The sequence below is a fragment of the Cherax quadricarinatus genome, chromosome 9, assembly GCF_038502225.1.
Source record: "Cherax quadricarinatus isolate ZL_2023a chromosome 9, ASM3850222v1, whole genome shotgun sequence".
Classification (NCBI taxonomy): Eukaryota; Metazoa; Arthropoda; class Malacostraca; order Decapoda; family Parastacidae; genus Cherax; species Cherax quadricarinatus.
Genome location: NC_091300.1, coordinates 388,710 through 402,726, shown reverse-complemented (window position 1 = coordinate 402,726; position 14,017 = coordinate 388,710). Strand labels below are relative to the sequence as shown.

The following is a 14,017-nucleotide window of genomic DNA, read 5'->3' as shown; positions in this document are numbered from 1 at the left end:
AATTGCCGACCTAGAAAATGTACAGAGAACTTTCACGGCGCGCATAACGGAGATAAAACACCTCAATTATTGGGAGCGCTTGAGGTTCCTAAACCTGTATTCCCTGGAACGCAGGAGGGAGAGATACATGATTATATACACCTGGAAAATCCTAGAGGGACTAGTACCGAACTTGCACACGAAAATCACCCACTACGAAAGCAAAAGACTTGGCAGACGATGCACCATCCCCCCAATGAAAAGCAGGGGTGTCACTAGCACGTTAAGAGACCATACAATAAGTGTCAGGGGCCCGAGACTGTTCAACTGCCTCCCAGCACACATAAGGGGGATTACCAACAGACCCCTGGCAGTCTTCAAGCTGGCACTGGACAAGCACCTAAAGTCAGTTCCGGATCAGCCGGGCTGTGGCTCGTATGTTGGTTTGCGTGCAGCCAGCAGCAACAGCCTGGTTGATCAGGCTCTGATCCACCAGGAGGCCTGGTCTCAGACCGGGCCGCGGGGGCGTTGACCCCCGGAACTCTCTCCAGGTAAACTCCAGGTAAACTCCAGTGGAGGCGGGAACCATACATAGTTTTAAGGCGAGGTATGATAAAGCTCATGGGGCAGGGAGAGAGAGAACCTAGTAGCAATCAGCGAAGAGGCGGGGTCAGGAGCTATGAATCGACCCCTGCAACCACAAATAGGTGAGTACAAATAGGTGAGTACACACACACACACACACACACGCACACACACACACACGCACACACGCACACACACACACATGTGCACACACACACACACAGATGAGTCAAAGGGATGTTAGGAAGTATTTCTTCAGCCAGAGTTGTTAGGAAGTGGAATAGTCTGGCAAGTGATGTAGTTTACCTGGAGAGAGTTCCGGGGGTCAACGCCCCCGCGGCCCGGTCTGTGACCAGGCCTCCTGGTGGATCAGAGCCTGATCAACCAGGCTGTTGCTGCTGGCTGCACGCAAACCAACGTACGAGCCACAGCCCGGCTGGTCAGGAACCGACTTTAGGTGCTTGTCCAGTTCCAGCTTGAAGACTGCCAGGGGTCTGTTGGTAATCCCCCTTATGTATGCTGGGAGGCAGTTGAACAGTCTGACACTTATTGTATGGTCTCTTAACGTGCTAGTGACACCCCTGCTTTTCATTGGGGGGATGTTGCATCGTCTGCCAAGTCTTTTGCTTTCGTAGTGAGTGATTTTCGTGTGCAAGTTCGGTACTAGTCCCTCTAGGATTTTTCAGGTGTATATAATCATGTATCTCTCCCGCCTGCGTTCCAGGGAATACAGGTTTAGGAACCTCAAGCGCTCCCAGTAATTGAGATGTTTTATCTCCGTTATGCGCGCCGTGAAGGTTCTCTGTACATTTTCTAGGTCAGCAATTTCACTTGCCTTGAAAGGTGCTGTTAGTGTGCAGCAATATTCCAGCCTAGATAGAACAAGTGACCTGAAGAGTGTCATCATGGGCTTGGCCTCCCTAGTTTTGAAGGTTCTCATTATCCATCCTGTCATTTTTCTAGCAGATGCGATTGATACAATGTTATGGTCCTTGAAGGTGAGATCCTCCGACATGATCACTCCCAGGTCTTTGACGTTGGTGTTTCGCTCTATTTTGTGGCCAGAATTTGTTTTGTACTCTGATGAAGATTTAATTTCCTCATATTTACCATATCTGAGTAATTGAAATTTCTCATCGTTGAACTTCATATTGTTTTCTGCAGCCCACTGAAAGATTTGGTTGATGTCCGCCTGGAGCCTTGCAGTGTCTGCAATGGAAGACACTGTCATGCAGATTCGGGTGTCATCTGCAAAGGAAGACACGGTGCTGTGACTGACATCCTTGTCTATGTCGGATATGAGGATGAGGAACAAGATGGGAGCGAGTACTGTGCCTTGTGGAACAGAGCTTTTCACCGTAGCTGCCTCGGACTTTACTCTGTTGACGACTACTCTCTGTGTTCTGTTAGTGAGGAAATTATAGATCCATCGACCGACCTTTCCTGTTATTCCTTTAGCACGCATTTTGTGCGCTATTACGCCATGGTCACACTTGTCGAAGGCTTTTGCAAAGTCTGTATATATTACATCTGCATTCTTTTTGTCTTCTAGTGCATTTAGGACCTTGTCGTAATGATCCAATAGTTGAGACAGACAGGAGCGACCTGTTCTAAACCCATGTTGCCCTGGGTTGTGTAACTGATGGGTTTCTAGATGGGTGGTGATCTTGCTTCTTAGGACCCTTTCAAAGATTTTTATGATATGGGATGTTAGTGGAGGCAGGAACCATACATAATTTTAAGACGATGTATGATAAAGCTCATGGAGCAGGGAGAGGGAGGACCCAGGGCCAGGAGCTGAGTCTTAACCCCTGCAATCACAATTAGGTGAGTACAAATAGGTAAGTACACACACACACACACACACACACACACACACACACAGGAGGCAGGATCCATACATAGCTTTAAGCAGAGGTATGATAAAGCTCACGGCTCAGGGAGAGTGACCTAGTAGCGATCAGTGATGAGGCGGGGCCAGGAGCTCGGACTCGACCCCCGCAACCTCAACTAGGTGAGTACAACTAGGTGAGTACACAGTGAGCAAAGTCAGGGTATTTTTCAAGAATGGTTTGTACTATACGACTGTGGATGAAATACTCTGACATATCTTGAACACTTCTGAGTGAGTTTTCTCTGAATTCATTAATTTTATCGCACTCCTCTACAAAGTGACGCAGGGTGTGACAATAGTCCATCTGGCAAAGTTTACTTTTCGTTTGGTCCACGCCCACAGGATGGGTATGGGGTGCATAATAAACATTAAACTAAACGTTTGGTCTACATCTGGTGGTGGTGATTTAACCTGCCAAAGATACTTGTAACCCATCCAGAGCTGGGCGGCATCGACATCCAAAAGTCTGCTTATGTTGTTGACTGCACCATAGACATGTGGCTCCTCCTGCATGGTAGAATGATAGTTGGACTGACTGCTGTCAATCTCCCTGAGTCTAAAGTCAAAAGAAATCAGATGAAGTTTCTTTCGTTTTGTTCTCAAACTGCTGACTGGCAAGCCAAGATTGTAATCTACCCCTTCTCTGAAAGCATACAACTTAGCCAATTCATCAGTTCTATCATGCATCTGTAGACGAATGTGAGATGTAATCCAGTGCACTCTGACTCTGCTGTCCACAGTCCTACCATACCTGTGTCTGGCTTCTGACACAAACATACAACAGTTTATACTTAAGGAGTTGAGAGCATTTATGGATGTTAAAGAATCAGTTACAATTAAATACTTGCAGATAGCACATTAGTACTCCTTTCGTCACCAGGTCTATGGATTTTAGCTCTGTGAGAACAAGTGGTGATTGGAGGTATACCTGGAGGGTGTTCCAGGGGTCACTGTCCTCGCGGCCCGGTCCATGATCAGGTCTCACGGTACATCAAGCTGTTACTCCGGCCACATACACACTAATATACGAACCACAAACCACAACCTGGCTGGCCGGGTACTGACTTGAGATGCTAACGAAATCTTCAATTTTTTTTTTTTTTTTGGTAAAATTTTGATGAGATTTTTACAGTGATTTATGCAGCATTTAAAAACCTACACACTGTGTTTGTAGTGACTTTTTGTTTTCAGGTTAGATAGAAAAAATAAATTGTGCAAAATGTTATAGTATAAAATAAAAGCTCTCCTTTTTCTACAAAATTGGGACGATGTACAATGCTCTAATAGACATCAGATAAAAGATAAAGGTTAGATAATTGTTCATCCACAACGTTTGAGCGAAAATGTCAGTAGATTCTATAATAAAAAATGTTGAAGTTTGTGATTTTTTTGTTTACTTTTTTGGTGAGAAAAATCAATAAAAACAAAGCTGTAAAACATCATTACTCAACGTGTGCAAAAATCATTACACTCCTATTAATACTTTTCGCAAAAAAATGGAACACAATGTAAATACTTTACTTCTGAGTTATTCATAATTTGTTTTCTGTGAAGCTCTGGTTACGGCCAGCCAAATCTCAGCATGTTGCTATCACCCACACTTATTGAGATCCCACAGGCGGCTGAGGTGTCATAAGTCCGTGGGCTTGAATGGAGTCCTCAGAGATGTTGCTGTATATTGTATTTTGAATCAAACAACCATAAAAATCGTAATTTTTGGTGAGAGAGATTTTAGATTTTTTAGATTTTGCCACCGAAGTGGCTAGTTTATTGTGCACCCCATATCCATCCTGTGGACGGTAGCGCGAGAGCATATGGATACACAAAAGGCCTAGGAACTAGGCCCCAAAGGGTTAACAGGAATACATATGGATTTATATCTACATATCTATAGTTCACTTATCTGTTACAAGCAAATTTAGGAAATTTGCTTAGTATATCTGGTATCTTATTTTCATTAATAAGATATCTTGACATGTCACATAGGTTATTATACTGTCTGTCTCTGTATTCCTCAATAAGTGGACAATTAAGCACATAGTGTTCAAGAGAGTGACCATATGCCTGATCACATAATTTACATTTAGTTTGATCATCATCTGTGTGTCTCCCAAACTGCCAGAAGTACTTGTAACCAAGCCTAAGCCTGGCCACTACAACATCAGTCAGTCTGTTCACATTGCAAGTTGCTCCATAAACATACTTATCTACGTTCATGTTATCATAGTGGGTTATAGATCTACTCAGGCTTCTAACTGCATTCCTATAACAATCATTTTCATTATTTACTTCTCTCCTAATATTATTCCTAATGCTAGACACAGTTATACCAAAGTTATATTCTACGTTCTTCTTCTGGGTACTCTTCTTGGCTAACATATCAACTTTATCATGAAGGAGTAATCCAATGTGTGATGGGATCCATAGCAATTGTACATTAATTCCTTTGTCCCTAATTTTTGAGTATCTATACCTGGCTTCCCCAATGAGCATGTTGTTGGAGTCATTATATGAGCCAAGAGCCTTCAATGATGACATAGAATCAGTAATGATGATAGAGTCAAGCTCAGTGTCATAGGTTAGCTTTAGCGCCATTAGGATTGCAAACAATTCAGTTTGCAGTGTAGACGCCCAGTTGTTAATTCTTATGCCTAACTCAACAAATTTATTATCGTTCTTAACTAGGGAGGTGGCAACAAGAGCAGATGCAGCCCTGCCAGAAGACTCCTGTTTAGATCCATCAGTGTATATAACTTGTGATAACTTGTTACTACCAGCTAGGTGAGAAATTTCTTCTTGAGCAGTTGCTCTAACAAGAGATTTAAGGAAGGGATTACTAGCAATGAGCTTGGGAGGGACTTGTAGGTATGTGGTATACTTTGTAGGTATGTGATATTAAATGAACACATCTTCCATGGAGGGGTGAAATGCTCTTGTTGCCTACAGTGATACAGGGTGAGAGAGAGAGAAAAAAAAAACCACTAATTGCCAACCTGTCTTTCTGATAACAGCAAGAAAAAAAAAAAAAAAAAAAAAAAAAAATTACATTTAAGGAAAAACATACTTAGAAATATGATAGAAAGTTAGAAACAAGCTGATTACATCAAAATGTTGCCAGAATTATGCACTATTTTTCGGTAACAAAACATTATTTTCCATAATTTTTCAATGTTCCTTTCTTTATCATTCCAAAAAGGCTCCCCCCTCCCTTAAGACGGCCAGGAGTCTATTGGTAATCCCCCTTATGTATGCTGGGAGGCAGTTGAACAGTCTTGGAGCCATGAAACTTATGGCGCTGTCTCTTAATGTACTCATGACACCTCTTGTTTTTCATTGGGGGAATATTTCAATGCCTTCCGAGTCCTTTGTTTTCGACGAGTGATTTCCGTGTGTAGATTTGGGTTTAGTTCCTCTAGAATTTTCCAAGTGTATATCATCATGTATCTTTGCTGCCTGCTTTCCAAGGCAAACAGGTCAAGGGACTTCAACAGTTACCAATAATCTAGAAGTTTTATTGTGCTTATACGTGTAGTGAAAAATTCTCTGTACATTCTCAAGGTCAGCTTTGAAAGAGTAGGTTAATGGGGAGTTTTTGCTTTAATCGGTCAACTTGTTTGATTACTGGAATATCGGAGGAATGCCTGATACGTAACACCTCAGGTGGAGTGCCCGAAACGTGGCACCTCAGGTGGAGGAGTGCCCGACAGATGGCACCTCAGGTGATGGAGTGCCCAAAACGTGGCACCGCAGGAGTGCCCCAAACGTGGCACCTCAGGAGCGCCCGAGACGTAGCACCTCAGGAGTGTCCAAGACGTGGTACCTCAGGAGTGCCAGAATGTGGCACCTCAGGAGCGCCCAAGATGTGACACCTCAAGAGTGCCCGAGACGTGGCACCTCAGGAGTGCCCGAGAAGTGGTACCTCAGGAGTGCCCGAGACGTGGCACCTCAGGAGTACCCGAAACGTGGCACCTCAGGAGTGCCAGAGACGTGGCACCTCAGGAGTGCCAGAGACGTGGCACCTCAGGAGTGCCAGAGACGTGGCACCTCAGGAGTGCCCGAGACGTGGCACCTCAGGAGTACCAGAGACGTGGCACCTCAGGAGTGCCAGAGACGTGGCACCTCAGGAGTGCCAGAGACGTGGCACCTCAGGAGTGCCAGAGACGTGGCACCTCAGGAGTGCCCGAGACGTGGCACCTCAGGAGTGCCCGAGACGTGGCACCTCAGGAGTGCCCGAGACGTGGCACCTCAGGAGTGCCAGAGACGTGGCACCTCAGGAGTGCCAGAGACGTGGCACCTCAGGAGTGCCAGAGACGTGGCCCCTCAGGAGGACCCCAATGGAAATAAGTCACTGACTTTTTTGGGTTATCCTAGGTTCTCTACACATATGCTGCTATGTATGATAATTCTATGTAACTGTATTTGTGTATACCTGAATAAACTTACTTACACCTCAGGAGGAGTGCCCAATACATGACACCTCAAGAGGAGCGCCCGAGACGTGGCACCTCAGGAGGAGTGCCCGAGAAGTGGCACCTCATGACTTTCTCTGGTTGAGGCACTACAACATTGCTGCTCAGCGGCCGCGTCCGATATTCACCTCAGTCTTTGGCTTCATCTCATGTACTTATAATCGTTAATCTCATGTATTTTCATTTTGTAAAGTGTTAATGACTGCAACCTAATTTTACGTGCAGTATATGCTGCAGATTGATTTTATGATGTTATTTTCTTTTAATATATCCATGAAGAGGGGGTGTAGCCCCTCCCTCCTCAGGAGACACAGCAGCCATTTGTTTACACTCGTCAGCTGTGACACAAAGAAATTTGCTTCTTTGATTGGCCACTCTTCACCTTAATCAGCTATTCCTTAGTGTCAGTATAATTGGTCTGAATCAGAGTTACGGTATTTAATAATTTCCCGTGTATTACAATACATTTTTTATTGAATTTTTAGTTGTCCTGGTGCCTGAGGTTGGTCGTCCCTGGTAGCAGTTTAATTTAAATTATTGTTATTTTGCTGCCTAAAGTTTTTTTATATTCATTTTATTGTGTTCTGAATTTTCTTATATAGCTCAGATACTCGCCAGACTGATGTTTTGTTTTTTCAGCCGCTAGTAATTTCACTTAGATCTGCATTATAAGAGAACATATTTACTTAAATTTTTACCACAGTTGAAATAAATAATCAGTATCATAAAAAAAAAAGAACAAGAGTAAATGAACACTGCAATAGGCCTATTTGCCCATGCTAGGCAGGTCTGCCTCCCACCCACACCCACTCAGGTATCCCAGCCAACCTATATCTACAGCTTGGCAAAGTTCTTGCCTCACACAGGAGGGAATACAAGGCTTGTTGAGGGGCAGTTGCTGCAGTATACAAGGCTTGTAGACAGGCTGTTGCTGGGGATACAAGGCTTGTTGAGGGGCAGTTGCTGCAGTATACAAGGCTTGTAGACAGGCTGTTGCTGGGGATACAAGGCTTGTTGAGGGGCAGTTGCTGGAGTATACAAGACTTGTAGACAGGCTGTTGCTGGGGATACAAGGCTTGTTGAGGGGCAGTTGCTGCAGTATACAAGGCTTGTAGACAGGCTGTTGCTGGGGATACAAGGCTTGTTGAGGGGCACTTGCTGCAGTATACAAGGCTTGTAGACAGGCTGTTGCTGGGGATACAAGGCTTGTTGAGGGGCAGTTGCTGGAATATACAAGGCTTGTAGACAGGCTGTTGCTGGGGATACAAGGCTTGTTGAGGGGCAGGTGCTGGAATATACAAGGCTTGTAGACAGGCTGTTGCTGGGGATACAAGGCTTGTTGAGGGGCAGTTGCTGCAGTATACAAGGCTTGTAGACAGGCTGTTGCTGGGGATACAAGGCTTGTTGAGGGGCAGTTGCTGGAGTATACAAGACTTGTAGACAGGCTGTTGCTGGGGATACAAGGCTTGTTGAGGGGCAGTTGCTGCAGTATACAAGGCTTGTAGACAGGCTGTTGCTGGGGATACAAGGCTTGTTGAGGGGCACTTGCTGCAGTATACAAGGCTTGTAGACAGGCTGTTGCTGGGGATACAAGGCTTGTTGAGGGGCAGTTGCTGGAGTATACAAGGCTTGTAGACAGGCTGTTGCTGGGGATACAAGGCTTGTTGAGGGGCAGGTGCTGAGGGGAATATACAAGGCTTGTAGACAGGCTGTTGCTGGGGATACAAGGCTTGTTGAGGGGCAGTTGCTGCAGTATACAAGGCTTGTAGACAGGCTGTTGCTGGGGATACAAGGCTTGTTGAGGGGCAGTTGCTGGAGTATACAAGACTTGTAGACAGGCTGTTGCTGGGGATACAAGGCTTGTTGAGGGGCAGTTGCTGCAGTATACAAGGCTTGTAGACAGGCTGTTGCTGGGGATACAAGGCTTGTTGAGGGGCACTTGCTGCAGTATACAAGGCTTGTAGACAGGCTGTTGCTGGGGATACAAGGCTTGTTGAGGGGCAGTTGCTGGAAGTATACAAGGCTTGTAGACAGGCTGTTGCTGGGGATACAAGGCTTGTTGAGGGGCAGGTGCTGGAATATACAAGGCTTGTAGACAGGCTGTTGCTGGGGATACAAGGCTTGTTGAGGGGCAGTTGCTGCAGTATACAAGGCTTGTAGACAGGCTGTTGCTGGGGATACAAGGCTTGTTGAGGGGCAGTTGCTGGAATATACAAGGCTTGTAGACAGGCTGTTGCTGGGGATACAAGGCTTGTTGAGGGGCAGTTGCTGCAGTATACAAGGCTTGTAGACAGGCTGTTGCTGGGGATACAAGGCTTGTTGAGGGGCAGTTGCTGCAGTATACAAGGCTTGTAGACAGGCTGTTGCTGGGGATACAAGGCTTGTTGAGGGGCAGTTGCTGCAGTATACAAGGCTTGTAGACAGGCTGTTGCTGGGGATACAAGGCTTGTTGAGGGGCAGTTGCTGCAGTATACAAGGCTTGTAGACAGGCTGTTGCTGGGGATACAAGGCTTGTTGAGGGGCAGTGCTGGAGTATACAAGGCTTGTAGACAGGCTGTTGCTGGGGATACAAGGCTTGTTGAGGGGCAAGTATACAAGGCTTGTAGACAGGCTGTTGCTGGGGATACAAGGCTTGTTGAGGGGCAGGTGCTGGAATATACAAGGCTTGTAGACAGGCTGTTGCTGGGGATACAAGGCTTGTTGAGGGGCAGTTGCTGCAGTATACAAGGCTTGTAGACAGGCTGTTGCTGGGGATACAAGGCTTGTTGAGGGGCAGTTGCTGGAATATACAAGGCTTGCAGACAGGCTGTTGCTGGGGATACAAGGCTTGTTGAGGGGCAGTTGCTGCAGTATACAAGGCTTGTAGACAGGCTGTTGCTGGGGATACAAGGCTTGTTGAGGGGCAGTTGCTGCAGTATACAAGGCTTGTAGACAGGCTGTTGCTGGGGATACAAGGCTTGTTGAGGGGCAGTTGCTGCACAGTATACAAGGCTTGTAGACAGGCTGTTGCTGGGGATACAAGGCTTGTTGAGGGGCAGTTGCTGGAATATACAAGGCTTGTAGACAGGCTGTTGCTGGGGATACAAGGCTTGTTGAGGGGCAGTTGCTGGAGTATACAAGGCTTGTAGACAGGCTGTTGCTGGGGATACAAGGCTTGTTGAGGGGCAGTTGCTGGAGTATACAAGGCTTGTAGACAGGCTGTTGCTGGGGATACAAGGCTTGTTGAGGGGCAGTTGCTGGAGTATACAAGGCTTGTAGACAGGCTGTTGCTGGGGATACAAGGCTTGTTGAGGGGCAGTTGCTGCAGTATACAAGGCTTGTAGACAGGCTGTTGCTGGGGATACAAGGCTTGTTGAGGGGCAGTTGCTGGACAGGCTGTTGCTATACAAGGCTTGTGCTGCACAGACAGACAGGCTGTTGCTGGGGATACAAGGCTTGTTGAGGGGCAGTTGCTGGAATATACAAGGCTTGTTGACAGACTGTTGCTGGGGATACAAGGCTTGTTGAGGGGCAGTTGCTGGAGTATACAAGGCTTGTAGACAGGCTGTTGCTGGGGATACAAGGCTTGTTGAGGGGCAGTTGCTGGAGTATACAAGGCTTGTAGACAGGCTGTTGCTGGGGATACAAGGCTTGTTGAGGGGCAGTTGCTGGAGTATACAAGGCTTGTAGACGGGCTGTTGATGGGGATACAAGGCTTGTTGAGGGGCAGTTGCTGGAGTATACAAGGCTTGTAGACAGGCTGTTGCTGGGGATACAAGGCTTGTTGAGGGGCAGTTGCTGCAGTATACAAGGCTTGTAGACAGGCTGTTGCTGGGGATACAAGGCTTGTTGAGGGGCAGTTGCTGGAATATACAAGGCTTGTAGACAGGCTGTTGCTGGGGATACAAGGCTTGTTGAGGGGCAGTTGCTGGAATATACTAGGCTTGTAGACAGACTGTTGCTGGGGATACAAGGCTTGTTGAGGGGCAGTTGCTGGAGTATACAAGGCTTGTAGACAGGCTGTTGCTGGGGACACAAGGCTTGTTGAGGGGCAGTTGCTGGAGTATACAAGGCTTGTAAATGGGCTGTTACTGGGGATACAAGGCTTGTTGAGGGGCAGTTGCTGGAGCATACAAGTCTTGTAGACAGGCTGTTGCTGGGGATACAAGGCTTGTTGAGGGGCAGTTGCTGGAGTATACAAGTCTTGTAGACAGGCTGTTGCTGGGGATACAAGGCTTGTTGAGGGGCTGTTGCAGGATGATACAAGGCTTGTAGAGGGACTTGGGAATACAAGGCTTGTAGAGGAACTCTTGTTGGGAATACAAGGCTTGTAGAGGAACTATTGTTGAGAATGCAAGGCTTGTAGAGGTTACCTGGAGGTTATTCCGGGAATCAACGCCCCCGCGGCCCGGTCTGTGACCAGGCCTCCCGATGGATCAGGGCCTGATCAACCAGGCTGTTACTGCTGGCCGCACGCAGTCCAACGTATGAGCCACAGCCCGGCTGATCCGGCACTGACTTTAGGTATCTGTCCAGCTCTCTCTCTATTGTTGAGAATACAGGCTTGTAGAGGAACTGTTGTTGGGAATACATAGCTTGCAGAGGTACTGTTGATGGAGGATACAAGGGTTGTAGACAGGCTGTTACTGGGGATACAAGGCTTGTAGAGGGACTGTTGCAGGAGGATTCAAGGCTTGTAGAGGGACTTGCTGGGAATACAAGGCTTGTAGAGGGACTGTTGTTGAGAATACAAGGCTTATAGAGGAACTATTGTTGGTAATACATGGCTTGTAGAGGTACTGTTGGAGGATACCAGGCTTGTAGAGGGAGTTGGTGGGAATACAAGGCTTGTAGAGTAACTATTGTTGGGAATACATGGCTTGTAGAGGTACTGTTAATGGAGGATACAAGGCTTGTAGACAGGCTGTTGTTGGGGATACAAGGCTTGTAGAGGGGCTGTTGCTGGAGATACAAGGCTTGTAGTCAGGCTGTTGCTGGGGATACAATGCTTGTAGAGGGACTATTGCTGGGAATACATGGCTTGTAGAGGTACTGTTGATGGAGGATACAAGGCTTGTAGAAGTTCTTTTGCTGGGAATAAAAGGCTTGTAGAAGGACTGTTGCTGGGAATGCAAGGCTTGTAGAGAGACTTGCTGGGAATACAAGGCTTATAGAGGGGCTGTTGCTGGTTTGATACAAGCCACATAGAGGGCTGTTGCTGGGGGATACAAGGCTTGTAGAGGGACTTGCTTGGAATACAAGACTTGTAGAGGAACTTGCTGGGGAATATAAGGCTTAAAGAGGGACTGTTGCTGGGGGATACAAGGCTTGTAGATGGGCTGTTGCTGGGGGGTAAGATAAAAGATAAGATAAGATTTTGTTTGGATTTTTTACCCTGGAGAGTTAGCTACCCAGGACAACCCAAGAAAGTCATTGAGGACTGTGTCTTATTTCCATTGGGGCCCTTAATTAAATCTTGGCCCCCGGGATGTGACCCACACCACTTGACTTGCATCCAGGTACAGGAGGGCCCAGCTTTACAGTGCTTCACTAGTACAGTGGTTTTTAATTATACTCATTCTCCAGTTATTCACGCTTCCTACAATAAATAAATATAGTTTCCACTTACAATAAGCTAAGTGTACTATATATGCATTTTTTATGTCTAGCTCTTAATGTAAGATAGTATAAATATGTTACCAGGCTTTTAAATGCATTTAAAAGTGAAAAAACTATGTTTCACTTTACAGCAATTTTTGCTTTACAGCAGTAGTGTGGATGTATGAATGACTCATTACTTTGTAATTTGTTCATGATTGTGACCATGTATAAATGTGTAGATGGTTCATTACCTTTCTAACTTGGTCATGATTGTGGCCAGATATAGACATGTAAAAGTTCATTACCTTTGTAAGATAAGATAAGATAAGATTTCGTTCGGATTTTTAACCCCGGAGGGTTAGCCACCCAGGATAACCCAAGAAAGTCAGTGCATCATCGAGGACTGTCTAACTTATTTCCATTGGGGTCCCTCAGGATGCGACCCACACCAGTCGACTAAAACCCAGGTACCTATTTGCTGCTAGGTGAACAGGACAACAGGTGTAAGGAAACGTGTTGAAATGTTTCCACCCGCCGGGAATCGAACCCGGGCCTTCCGTGTGTGAAGCGGGAGCTTTAGCCACCAGGCTATCAAAACTTTGGGGCCCAGTCCCTGGTCCCATTATGTACATCTGTAATCTTTTGACTACCATCCACAGGATGGGAATGGGGTGCATAATAAAGATAGAGTGGACCCCTGGATTACGACATTAATCCGTTCCAGAGAGCATATATCTTATACCGAATCTGTCGTAATCCAAATTAATTTTCCCCATAAGAAATAATGGAAATCCAATTAATCCAAATATAAACACAAATGCAGTATAATGTGATCCTTTATTGACAATGTTTCGCCCACACAGTGGGCTTTTTCAAGTCACAAACAGATCTACCTGGGGTGGAAGGTACGTGAGTATTTATAGTCAGGTTCAGAATGTTGAGGTCAGGTGGAGAATGCTGCATCTGATGATGTATCGAGTGGGGTTATAGAGTCTAAAATCTTGGGTAGCTTGGAAGGGAGATTGGATAAGTTTGTGAGCAGACCTTCTGCAGTGTTCTTTCATTCCTATGCTCTTATGTGGGATAGCGATGAAGTTTCTTGGCAAGTGGTTCAGCTGTTACAGAAGCCATTATTCTGGTTGAAGTTGTCGGATATAGAAATAAGCGATGATTCCAGGATTCTTCGGTATTGAGTGCTGTCTTTTGTTGCGATAAGTCTCGAGTTTCTGTAGTTCATTAAGTGGTTGTGTGAATTACGGTGTTGTACACAGGCATTCCTTATATCGTCAGACCTGCTTGCGTATTGGTGTTCTGAAATATGTGTTTGGAGGTCCCATGATGTTTCGCCCATGTATAATTTGCTGCAGTCATTACAAGAGATTATGTATACCCCTGCAGAGGATGGAAGCTTGTCCTGTCTATTACTGGTAATGTCCTTGATGGTCGTGGTTGTGGAGGTAGATACTTGGAATGAGGTATTGGAAAAGATGTTGGGAACGTGTTTGGCAAT

At 45.9% G+C, this 14,017-nt stretch overlaps 1 protein-coding gene across 1 annotated transcript in view; it reads left to right on the top strand.

The window, feature by feature from the left end:
• The first annotated feature begins 7,182 nt into the window (after positions 1 to 7,182).
• The window catches only part of Kaz (E3 ubiquitin-protein transferase Katazuke), a 35,552-nt gene continuing 28,717 nt past the window's right edge, over positions 7,183 to 14,017 (top strand). Inside the window, exon 1 of the mRNA XM_053772881.2 lies at positions 7,183 to 7,330. The gene's annotated coding sequence lies outside the window, so the exon portion shown is untranslated. The remainder of the gene's footprint in view (positions 7,331 to 14,017) is intronic.